This window comes from Podarcis cretensis, assembly GCF_951804945.1.
Source record: "Podarcis cretensis genome assembly, chromosome: 6".
NCBI classification, from domain to species: Eukaryota; Metazoa; Chordata; class Lepidosauria; order Squamata; family Lacertidae; genus Podarcis; species Podarcis cretensis.
In genome coordinates this window covers 80,418,192-80,431,061 of record NC_137175.1, presented here as the reverse complement: position 1 = coordinate 80,431,061, position 12,870 = coordinate 80,418,192, and the positions used below count along the sequence as shown (strand labels likewise).

Genomic DNA, 12,870 nt, shown 5'->3' with positions numbered 1-12,870 from the left:
CGTGCTGAGTGACCTAGAGGCATCTTCTCGGCACCAAATCCCCCTCATGTGACTTTCAGACCCCTTTTTAAAATCTAGCCATTTACACAGGAATAGGAGCAGAGCTTCTTACAAGAGTGCAAAATTATCAGAGGGATGAACGTGGACACAATGAACAAACTGGATTTTAGTAGTGTTTGAAACAACACCTAAATACCTGCATTCCCTTCTTTTACATTCCTGTGTACAATATATGTCTAGTTTAGTAGCTGTACTGCCAACTAAACAAGCCATAATTTTAAAAGCTAGAGCAGCTTGTAGATACAGTCAAACCTCGGTTGTTGAACGTAATCCATTCCGGAAGACCGTTCGATTTCCGAAACGCTTGACAACCAAAAACTGAAAGTGGAAGCTTCAATACAATAGGGAAACTCAAAATGGAAGCCACGTGGCACATTCAGCTTCCAAAAATTGTTCGAAAACTGGAGCAGTTACTTCTGGGTTTTTTGGCATTTGGGAGCCAAAACATTCAAAAATGGAGCCGTTCGAGAACCAAGGTTTGACTGTATAGCTAAATGGTGCTTCCTACAGAGGCACCTGGGAACACACAACAGAGAAAGGGGATCACCTGTCTGACCAGCTTGTGAATGCACAGAATGTTGAAGGCAGGATTTTGGCCTAGATCAGGGATGGTGACCCTGTGGTCCTCCAGGCATTGTTGGACTTCCAATTCCCATTAGTCCCAGTCAGTGTGATCAGCAGAGGTTACAGGAGCTGTCTTCGCAATAGGGCTCTGTTCCGATGGCATGAGTATTGACAACAAACCGGTAGATCCTATCTGCTGCAGCCTTCATCCGCCTTCACAGCCGTTGTAACATACCGCTTGTTATCATCCGCCTGTTGTGCCGTTGAGGACTTCTTGGATCATTCTGTGTCTAGCTCCTTCCCTTTGACTTTACCGCCTTGGGTGAATGACAGTGAGATTGAACGCATGATTGACAAGAAAATGAAGGCCTTTCAGATCTGGCAAGAGATAGAAACTGCCACTAAGAAAAAAACCTATGCCAACGCTAAGGCTGAGGTTCAAAGAAGAACCAGAGAACTAAAAAATACCTGGTAAAAGAAAAAAGGTCAAGAGATCCAGCACTTAGCCAACACTCATGATGCACAGAGTTTCTTTAAAGCCACAAAGACCATCTATGGGCCAATAAATCATGGCATATGCCCCCTACGCTCAGCAGATGGTACCACACTTCTAAAAGATAATGAAGCTATTGCACTGCGCTGGAAAGAACACTACCAACATCTCCTTAACCACAACTCCCCCGTAGCTGCTGAGGTCCTCTCACAATTTTCGCAAAAACAAGTTAGAGATGAGCTTGCAGTATCTCCAAATCTGGGAGAGTTGTGTACAGCTATTAACCAAATGAAAAACAACAAAGCCAGTGGACCTGATGGAATACCTGCTGAAATCTTCAAAGTGGGTGGAATTGAACTTACACAACAACTTCACAAGCTCATCGAAAAAATCTGGGAAAGAGAAGCGATCCCAGCAGACTTTAGGGATGCCAAAATTATCAATCTCTTTTAAAAAGGTGACAGAACTGATTGCGGAAACTATTGAGGCATCTCTCTATTAGATGCGGCCTGCAAAATTCTTGCAAGGATCTTAGCAAACCGTCTCTTAACAATAGCCGAGGTGACCCTTCCTGAATCCCAAAATGGTTTTTGGCCTTCTAGGGGGACAGTGGACATGATTTTCACTGCTCGACAGCTTCAGGAAAAATGCAGAGAGCCAAACCTGAGTGAGCAAGGCTTTCGACACTGTAAATCGTAATGCCCTGTGGACTGTCCTTCTGAAAATTGGCTGCCCAGATAAATTTGTAAACATCATTTGGCTCCTCCCTGATAATATGACAGCAACAATCACAGATAACAGTGGCTCTCAAAGTGAACCATTCACAGTGGGATCAGGTGTTAAACAGGGTTGTGTTATTGCCCCAACTCTGTTCATTATTTTCATTGCCATGATCCTACACTTTGTCGAAGGGAAACTCCCCACCAGAGTAGAAATCATGTATTGAACAGATGGAAAGCTCTTCAATCTGAGCAGGCTGAAAGCAAAGAGTAAGGTTACTGTAACTTCCATCATAGAGCTTCAGTATGCTGATGACAACATAGTGTGTGCACTCTCAGAGGATGACCTCCAAACCATCCTAAATATATTCGCAGAAGCTTACGAAAAGCTTGGCTTGTCGCTCAACATCCAAAAAACCAAAAAACAAATCCAACTCAATGGTGTAATGTTGGAAAATGTCAATCACTTCTCCTACCTATCTATCTTCCTACAAGGGTCAACATTGGGGGGGCCACTAGGTGGCACATCGGAAGATGGCTGACAATAACATCTCTCCGACCCACACGAGGTAATTTGGAGGCTATGATGGGGGTAATTAGCCTCCTTAACCCCCCCCCAGGATTGTGGGGGGGACGGCGCTTGCCTGCTGTGCCCTATACCACCCCCGAATTTGTGGGGGTGGGGGCACTAGGCACAAAGCCCTCCTGTGGAATTCCGGCACTCCTGGACACCGTCTCTGATCCGCGCCTCTAGTTGCAAGAATCTTCAAAAGAAACAATTTGGACGAGAAGAATTGCACATACTTCAAGGAAGGAGAGGGAGTAAAGACTGCTGACAGAAGAGATCTCTGATAACAAGACAAGAATAAAATATGAGAAGATACATCAAGATACGGTACGGCAAATGATGAGGGGGGAGGGGGAAAAAACTTTCCTCTTTTCTTATGTGATTAAACAAGAATCCCCTCCCCTAACTTTGGCTTTTTAATTTAGAATTTATGTGATGTGATTTAATTTGATGTGATTGGCCAGTTAATAAAAATTATTTTTTTAAAAAACAACAACATTGAAGCCAAAATCCAGCATTGCCTGAGCTCTGCGAGTGCAGCTTTCTTCCAATTGAAGTACAGAGTGAGGACCCGGACATTCGCAGGGAAACCAAAATGCTTGTTTACAGAGCTATTGCACTACCACCCTTACTGTATGCTTGTGAAACATGGACCACTTACAAACGCCATCTCCAACTCCTCAAAAGATTCCATCAACGGTGTCTCCGAAAAATCTTACACATCACTTTGGAAGACAGGTGAACTAATATCAGTGTACTGGATGAAGCAAAGATCACCAGTGTTGACGCAGTGATTCTTCAACATCAACTTCGTTGCACTGGTCATGTTGTACAGATGCCTGATTATCATTTTCTAAAGCAACTACTCTATTCCGAACTTAAAAATGGAAAGTGTAATGCTGGTGGTCAACAAAAGAGGTTTAAAGACTGTCTCAAGGCAAAGCTAAAAAAAATGTAGTATAAACACTGACAACTGGGAAACACTGGCCTGTGAGTGCTCCAGTTGGAGAACAGCCTTTACCAAAGGTGTCATGGACTTTGAAGTTACAGATAGGTAGCCGTGTTGGTCTGCCATAGTCAAAACAAAAGAAGTGTGCATGCACATGAAAGCTCATACCAAGAACTAACTTAGTTGGTCTTTGAGGTGCTACTGGAAGGAATTGTTTTATTTTGTTTTGACTATGGCAAACCAACACGGCTACCTATCTGTAACTGGAACTGTGGAAGGCACCACATTGAGCCGCATGAAATGGAAGTCCATCAACCGAAGAAGTGTGCATGCACACGAAAGCTCATACCAAGAACTAACTTAGTTGGTCTTTAAGGTGCTACTGGAAGGAATGGACTTTGAAGACACTTGAACTTATAACGCAAGGGAGAAACATGCTAAGAGGAAGGCACACTTGGCAAATCCACACCGTGAGCAACTCCCGCCCAGGAACCAATGTCCCCACTGTAGAAGGACATGTGGGTCCAGAATTGGCCTCCACAGTCACTTACGGACTCATTGTTAAAACCGTGTTTATGGAAGACAATCTTACTCGGCTACGAGTGATCGCCAAAGAAGAAAAAGAAGAAGACAGAAGCTGTAAGTCTAGCAACATCTGGAGAGTAACAGCTTCCCATCCCTAGCCTAGATGGTCCAACCCAGCAGTTCCTGTTCTCTTCTCTAGCTGCTGGATAGCTCAGTTGGTAGAGCATGAGACTCATAATCTCAGGGTAGTGGGTTTGAGGCCCACATGGGGCAGAATTTTTTTTTGCATTCCAGGGGGTTGGCCTAGATGGCCCTTGTGGTCCCTTCCAACTCTACTGTTCTACTCTTTGTTCTCATTTTCTCATATATATTCATCTGTACGCACATCATCAGACCATAGCATATCTAATAAAATGCCTGTAATGAAAAGACAATTGAATTTTGGGAGCTAACATGAATAACCTTTCTCCTTAATACACCATTCGGTTTTTGTAAGGAAAGTGGGATGGGGGGAGAACTAATCCATTCACTGCCCATGGAAGACTGAGCCGAAGCAGGGTTTGAATTTGGGCTTGAGAAAATGTGCTTCCCTTGTAATCAGCCCCATCTCCTGAGTAGGGAATACACACCAAGATCTTCCTGTTCAGGACTGTTTGTTGCTATCAGTTTGTTGCTATCGGTTTCTAATGCATGTCACTAGATGCCATAAATTGGCAGCTGATTCTAACTGATAGAAAAATAATAATTACAATGTAAGACTAGATGGTGTCTAAATTGATTTAACCTCAGCAGAAAATGAGCATTATCAAGGACAGAACAACGACCCTAATATAACATTGGCTGCCTAACAAAAAGTCATACTATGCATAGGAACCACAAGTATGTTCTTGTTACATGCACACGCTTTTGCTTTAATGATTGCGCAGCTATGGATAGTTTTATGGCTGAAGAACATAGTGCTTCAGGTTGCTTTGTCTTTCTGTTCCTCCTTTGTTTGTTATCCTTCTTCCGTCCTTTTGATTTTTGCCCTCCCAGTACTGAATTGTCCCATACTCTTGCTATGTCTCATATCTTTTAAGGAAACATGTAATTATATCTGTTTTATTTAAAGAAATGGCCCCATAATTCATTCTGAAGCCCTCTTGAACCACTCAATCCAAATGTATTTGGAAGCAGGCCAGACGTAATACTCCACTTTGTCTCTTTGTATTGCAGTATAGTACTTCAGTAACATAGGAACTCTTCAGAATTATTTTCAACAGGCTCAAGCATCCATCAACCCATTCTCAGCAGCCTGAGCTATTTTTTCAAGATGCCTTTCAGTGGTTGTCCCTCTTCCTCTTAGCAGCTTATTTACACACATATTCAACCTGAGCCTGTGATGGAGGGGTTCAAAGAATTAAAACCCCAGGAGAGTCTTACTTATCCCAATAGCCACAGCCTTGGATTCCACCAGAAATCAGGCATGGCTCTATCTCTCAGCTGCCCAGCCTGCAGTCTCCATCTCCTAGCTTACAAACCTCAACTCTGGCTTTTGTCTTTCTAACAGACAGTTGGGGGATGGAGTCCCACACATTGTCCTCTGTCATAGAGCCACTTACATTGTTACCTTAACGACCAATGCTTAGGCTATTGCCAAGAAACTTGCCTAGCCATTCCAGCACATGCAGCCAGGAATTAGAAAGGACTCGGGCATCTTCTTTGGTGATCACTTGTGGCTGAGTAAGATTGTCTTCCATGAACACGGTCTTAACAGTGTGTCCGTAAGTGACTGTGGAGGCCAATTCTGGATCCACACGTCCTTTCACAGTGGGGACATAGGTTTCTGGGTTGATCACAGTGAGGATTTGCCAAACGTGCCTTCCTCTTAGCTCGTTTCTCCCTTTCATCCTGAGTTCATGCTTCTTCAAAGTCCATGACACCTTTGGTAAAGGCTGTTCTCCAATTGGAGCGCTTACAGGCCAGTGTTTCCCAATTTTCCATTCTTATACTGCATTTTTTAAGATTTGCCTTAAGAGCATCCTTAAACCTCTTTTGTTGTATTTCACTTTCCGTTCTTAAGTTGGGAATGGAGTAGTTGCTTTGGAAAACTCAGACATACAGCCCTGCCTGCCCCCCAACTCACAATACTATGTACAGTGGAACCTTGGTTCTCAAACCTAATCCTTTCCGGAAGACCATTCAACTTCCAAAACGTTCGAAAACTGAGAATCAATCAGCGGTCTGCAAAATCCATTGAAAAAATGGAGAAACGTGCCTCAGAAGCCGTGCGGCTTCTGAGGTACATTTGAAAATGGAAGCAATTACTTCTGGGTTTTCAGTGTTTGCGTTCCAAATTGTTCGGCTTCTGAGACGCTTGAAAACCGAGGTTCCACTATATATTGGGAAATACTTCTAGATGGAGACAAGTATTCGGTGGCTGAAGATATTGCACACAGATTTCTTTCCGCTCTCATCTTGTCCCCACCCACATCAGTAGGCATTCCTTTCCAAATGAGGATAACTCCAAACCCTTGAAATCCTAAGGGCAAACTGCTTCCTTGTTGCCATGGCTTCCATCGAGCAGGAGCCAGTGGAATCCAATGGGATTCTTTCCAACGCAGAGCAACGTTTTGTTCCAAAGAGCACAAAGTGATCTCTTTACTGTCTGGAACTCTTTATTGTTAGATGCCCTCAACCTTTGTGCTGTCGCTTTGGTATGAACTGGAGCTTCAGCAGCAAGCAGCCTTCTCAAAGATGTCACTGCCAAGCCTTCCTCTGGCCAGCTCAGAAAGGTTGCAATGGGTTTGTCTCAGTGGGGATGTTGCTCTTTGCATATCTTACCGCAGCAGCATTTTCTGCCGGCGCCAGGCCTTCAGCCATTCGTTTCTCATGCAGATGTTATTACCCCCCCCCCCATTCTATCATGTCAAGCTGAGGCTCAGAAACAATGACACCTGATACAATGTGAGTCTCCTCACATTCCTGTTGTCGACATGAGGGGGGAAAGCCTTTGGCTGAGACGGTGGTTATTCCTAGATGGTTTTAAAGATGCAACATCTCGTAAATGATGCCCTGGTATAATATCCCCCTTTTTCTCCCTGGCTTAGCATTCAAACTGAGCAAGGAATCATTACATGCTCTTCACTTCCCTGAGCAAAGAGAATGTCCACAGGTATCAGTATTTATTTTCCTTTGCAGTAAAAAGCACTGGAGGTTTAAAATATAACACTTGCTTTTATTTACCAGGATACAAATAGATACAGCCGGACACTTGTAGGAGACAAAACCCCAACAACTTGGGCACCCCTCTCTCCTGAATCTACGCCAATAGAATTTCAGCTAGAAGTGTTCATTCTCAAAATCTGGCATTTGCTTTTTCTACCGTTCCTTTCTACCCCTTCCCTTTATTGAACATGTGTCATTTGCTCTGATTGGTACTGCACATAAAAAACACAGAGTGGTTCCTACTTGTCAGTAGACCTTCTGCCAAGCATTAGTTCCCCTTGATTAGTTTCCCAGTCAACCATTCTTGAATATTATCCCCCAATATATCTAATGAAAGACTGGTTGGCCAACAGACATAACAGAAATTTAACCGGTTAGGCTTTGTTTTGTACCATTCAAGGATCGTAAGCTCTCTTTGAAACTTCTAAGTTCTGTTGAGGTCAGGGGTGGAAGGTTGACCCTAGAACATTTAATTTTATTAATTTAAAAGGATTTTGAAACCACTTAATCTTTATAATATGTAAGCAGTAAAGCAAGACAGGTCAACCTGATTTGTCCAGGAGACACACACATTATGACATCACAGCCAGAAAGACTCTAGCTGCTTCCAGAGTTATAGAGTTGAGGAATTAAATTGAGAAATTCCAGTATGAACTGACTTGATGCACACCTCCAAGACCAATGAAGGTTTGGGATTCAGTTATCCACTGTTTTGAGAGGAGATATGTTTAGAAATACATATTTTGAAGACAAATATATTTAGAAAGGTGTATTTTGAGAGAAAAAAATGTAGATTTACCAATAAGTATTTAAATGGGAATTTTGGTGCAGGCTTGTTTTGGGTGAAAAATGGAGGTTGGTGTTGAAAGGTAGTGAGGTAACATAGGTAAAAAGGTGATAGAAGAGTGCCTAACCACTCTAAATGAATTTTGGGGGCAAGGCAAATTGCATCTCAGGGTACTAAAGGGATTCTGAGAGACTGGAGGCAGACAACTGTTATTCTCACCCACGAAAAGGAGAAAAAGAGAGAGCACACAGACAGCTACCGACTAGTTGTCTTGATGCCCAAACCTTGTACGTTATCATTAAGCAGTCAGTCTGCAATCATTTAGGAAAGAAACACAGCAATATGGGTTTTTCGTGCCACACCAACATCACCTATAATTTTATGAAACAGAACAGAGCACATTTATGAAAGAACCCGTGTAAACATGACACAGAAAGAAAACAGGCTGTGCTGTTTGTCCCGCCTTCCTTTCTTCCTTTTCTGTCATGCCACTTACTACAAAACAATCCTCCTGAACTCCACGCTGGTATACCTCAGCAACAAAATTTTCGGTTGAAACAATGCATCAATAACATGGGAGTGTGGCTATTCTCAAGCAGGGGTGGGGAATGTCTTACAGCCCAAGGACTGCATTGCTTTCTGGGTAAGGTAACCTTCCAGGTGACACATTCCAGAGGTGGGCAGGGGGTAGAGGAAAGAATAGACTGAGCAATGAATGAGAATTTTACCATTGTGCAATGGGCATGGTTTGGGGAAGTGACCTGGGCTGTGCCTTTGCTGCTAGTGAGGCATGCATTTTTCCTAGTTCTGTTACTTTCTAGCTCTCTCATTCCTCCTCCTCCCTTTGCTGTTAGAAGATTATGGTTGATATTTCCCATATGCGAAGACCACAGCGGGGTTTCAAGTGTAAGGAAACAGCAGAATATATTAAGAAACATGTTAGAGAGGATGAAATTAGATAAGACGAAACCTTAAACTTCAGTTGTTTGTAATTTGATGTTGGGTGAGTGGGATGTCGCTAGTTTTGTTGAATTGGAATATAATTGTTGAGTAACAAATGTCACTTCCTATACGGGAAAAAAGAAGAAAATATTATTACAAAAAGAAGATTATGGTTGATGATAAAAGCCCTTTGGAACGCATCCTATTCAGATTCAAATCCATCATTTCAGAAACGTAAAGCCTTCATTTTAAAGTCTTAAAAATATTATCCGATCTCACGGTTGGACACTGGGTTGAATATAAAAAGCTGTACACTAGAGGAAAACACCGGTCCAGAGAAAGAAAGCCAGCAGGAGCAAAACAGATCACAAACCTACTTCCTTCTTTAAAGTGCTGTGATTAAGCTACCCATCTCTCCCACTCTCAGCATCCAAAGAAAAGCGTGGTCTTTCCCCCCACTCTATGCCAGAATTAAAGGTATCGCAAACAGCTTTCTGCTGACTTCAACCTGGCTATTTGCCGTTAACAACCTACACCTTGCAATGCATGATTCATGCTTCCTTTTTAAAGGTATGCTTATACAACCGTGATTCAGTTGTGTAATGATGGCATGTGTGTTACTAGGAAACAAGTAGTGGCCCTTTCCAGGTGGTTGTTTATTTAGTGCATCTCTGAGCAAGTAACAATAAAATTCCATAAGCTCACTTAACCCACAAAACAAAACAAATCAAAAACAAACAAACAAATAAACAGTTAGGAACGGCCAAGTTCTCATTTGGCTTCTAAATTCTAACACTCTCCGTGCCTACTGGTTGTCGAGAGTTTAGACTGGGGTAGTGTCAGGAACGCAGATTCATCCACAGATCAGGAAAAGGACTCAAGACACGAATTGCAATCAGCTTTTATTCACAAAAATAAAAAACCACAGTGGAGTTTATCTAGGCTAATCTGCCCTAGTTGAAGACATTGCTGACGTTTGGACCCTCCTCCTCACTCTAGCCGTCTCCCAAGCAGCCGTAGACTCTTACAAGGGGAAAGGATCTCCCTCTGGTTCTGTCTCAGTGATGTGCAAGGCTCCTCATGATTTGGTTGTCTGTAAATAGAGGAGGAGAGCTCCGTGAAGGGGAGCTGTCCAGCTGCTGAAACAGTGTCTGGCTCCGCTCTGTCCTCACACTGCGACCCTTGGCACTCATCCCTGTCCTAGAATGGCTTTCTCCTTCTGACCCCACCCCTCCCCCCATGTTCACTCAAACCTCCTGCTTCTATCACCTCCCAGCTTGTCCCTTCCCCAGACTGGTCCTCTGTGTCCCACCACAGAGGAGGTCTTCCTCTGTGTCATCCCTGGGGGGTTCTTGGGCGGGTGGCACCCACCACTCTTTCCCGTCTAGCCAATCCCCTAGGTGCCATCCAGATATTCTGGGTCGCAACTCCCACCATCCCCAGCCAGCGTGGCCAATATTCAGGGGTGATGGCAATTGTACAACAACATCTGGAGAGCACCACATCTGTATTGCTAAAGGAAATGTTGGTCTGGGGGTCCCCTGTGTCCTTGACAAGATCACTCTTGATGGGTGGGATGCAGTACTGGGTGCTGAATGCAAAAACCAGAGAATTTTAGTTCTGCGTGCAGAAACAATTTAAGGATTTGCTTTGAGGCTTTGGTTCCCCGTCCCGGTTCATTTCCCCCTTATTAAAATAAAGATGGTCAGCTTTTGGCTTCAGTGATTCACAATGAGTCTTGTAACTTGCCACACCTGTAACTACCTTTAGAGTGCTAAACTGGCCAAGCAAGAATAGATCACAAAAAGCAGCCACTGTTTTAAACACTGTTTAATTGTAATAACATTTCAGGCATGTGTAATACATTCAGATAAAAGCCAATAACAATTACTGATAACAGTGAATTTAAAAAATAAAAAAACTTGAGACTTGCTAAGGATTATCTAGCCACAATGATATGGTTTTCCCAACATCAAAATGCAATTTTGTTTCTGCTCTTTCAAACATCAGGCACAGATACGGCTCATTAATTTGGGATTAAGCTGGTGGTTACTTACTGTAGCATGTGAATGATTTTCGAATATTCTTTGCCCCCATCCTTAAGAACAGCAGCATCCCATGTTGAGGATGATACAAGGGGATGGGAGGCAAGCGCTACATGCTAAGCAAAATACACACAAACACTGTAATTTATCAGTGCTGACATATTTATTATACAATTTGTTCAGAGCAGACTCTTGCACCGTTTAAAATAAGCATTCTCAACATTCAGAGCAATTTATCTAACTCGCTTGGAACAAACTATCCAGTGGGGCATGCTCAAGTTTGTATACAATTTACAAAGTGTTTTGGACCCCTGTAGAGCTGCTAGAAGTTCTCCTTTTCAGCAAGTACTAAGTTGTTTTCTCTGATTTTATGTATCAAACAGGATTTATATACTGCTTAATCATAAAAAACCAAGCAGTTTACAGAAAGTATGTGTTATGTACTCAGTGGTCTGGACTAGGATTCTGCGGCCCTCTGTTCTGATTTGATACATGATATCCAATCATGTAGCATTGTCAGGGTTTGGGTTCCTGGCATTGGCTCTTAAGCTCTGAGTTACGATTCGCAGCTTGGGGTTTTAGACAGCCAATCACATTGAGAGTGTGAGCGGCCCAGGCCTTCAGAAATATGTACGTTATTAGTTGCTTTGCCCCTTTTGCTCTGTTCTGTTTGCTCAATAAAGTCTCTTGCTGTAATCACTATGTCTCACCTCATAGAAACTCACACATACTTCAGCATGCATTCAAATTAGCCTATTTCTGCCCCCCGGCCCCCAAAATTGTGGGATATTAACTAACAAATATTAAAATACATACTGTATGTTCATGTCTTGGTAGGATTGCTTCTTATCAATGACATCTTCTGATATTTCCTGCTGTCTGGAAGGGCTGGTGACTGGTGTGGTGGAATTCTCTGAGGAATTCTCACGCTATGACCCACAATGTTATAAAATGCAAAGCCCATCTAAGATAGCTTCTTCTTGCAGGAGGGACTTTGTCCCAGATTTTATCTTGTGAAACACCATAAGGTCTTATGATGATGATGATGATGGTGATGATGATGTCAGGGAGTTCCAAAGTGTGGGTGTTGCCACACTGAAATATTGATTCCCTGAAAGTGTGGAACAAACACTATGTGACACTTGTAAAAGTGCCAATCCCACAGATTGAAATGGTCAAGTGTGTGTGTGTGTGTGTGTGTGTGTGTGTGTGTGTACAGTGCTTTTTTCTAAAAAAAATGTTTAGGGGTACTCTCATTTTCCTACTCATATTGAAAAACTGCCCCTCAATGAGGCCAAACTTAGATTCACAATATGTTTAGGGGTATGCGTAACAGAAAAAAGCACCGGGGGGGGGGGGAGATATTGCAAGGAAACTGCTCCAATAGTAGCATCTTCAATTTGAATTTGGCCCAGTAACAAATGGGCAGCCGATGCAGATTTTTGAGCAGAGGTGTACATGCTGACAAGGTCTCACTCCTGTCAGCAATCATGCTGTAGCATTTTGTGCCAGTTGCAGTAACTTCCTGATGAAATCCCCCCCCCCCGCACGCTTTAATACTACACATGTTCTAGTTTACTTTTGTCCCGCTTTTGTTGTGCTATGTCCTCTCAGGGCAGCAGTAGTATTGGCAAAGCAGCACAGAACAAAACAAGATGGGAAAAGCCTAATACACCATTATTGTGTCAAAAACATGTTTCAGAATAAAGGTAAAGGGACCCCTGACCATTAGGTCCAGTCGTGGCCGACTCTGGGGTTGCGGCACTCATCTCGCTTTATTGGCCAAGGGAGCCGGCGTACAGCTTCTGGGTCATTCTGGCGAACCAAAGCAGCGCTTGGAAACACCGTTTACCTTCCACCAGAGCGGTACCTATTTATCTACTTGCACTTTGACGGGCTTTCGAATTGCTAGGTTGGCAGGAGCAGGGACCGAGCAACGGGAGCTCATCCTGTCACGGGTATTCGAACCGCCGACCCGATCAGCAAGTCCTAGGCTCTGTGGTTAAACCCA

General features: G+C 43.2%; 1 long non-coding RNA gene across 6 annotated transcripts in view; it reads left to right on the top strand.

Moving 5' to 3' along the window:
• Positions 1-12,870, top strand: part of LOC307218882 — a 173,771-nt gene that overhangs the window by 8,602 nt on the left and 152,299 nt on the right. For 2 of the 6 annotated variants that reach the window (XR_013840071.1, XR_013840072.1), the window contains exon 1: positions 5,555-5,641. The exons of 3 other annotated variants lie outside the window; for them this stretch is intronic. This is a non-coding gene — a long non-coding RNA (uncharacterized lncRNA). Of the gene's footprint in view, positions 1-5,554; positions 5,642-7,551; positions 7,773-12,870 lie in introns of those variants that run through there. One more of the 6 variants, XR_013840075.1, reaches the window with a different exon arrangement.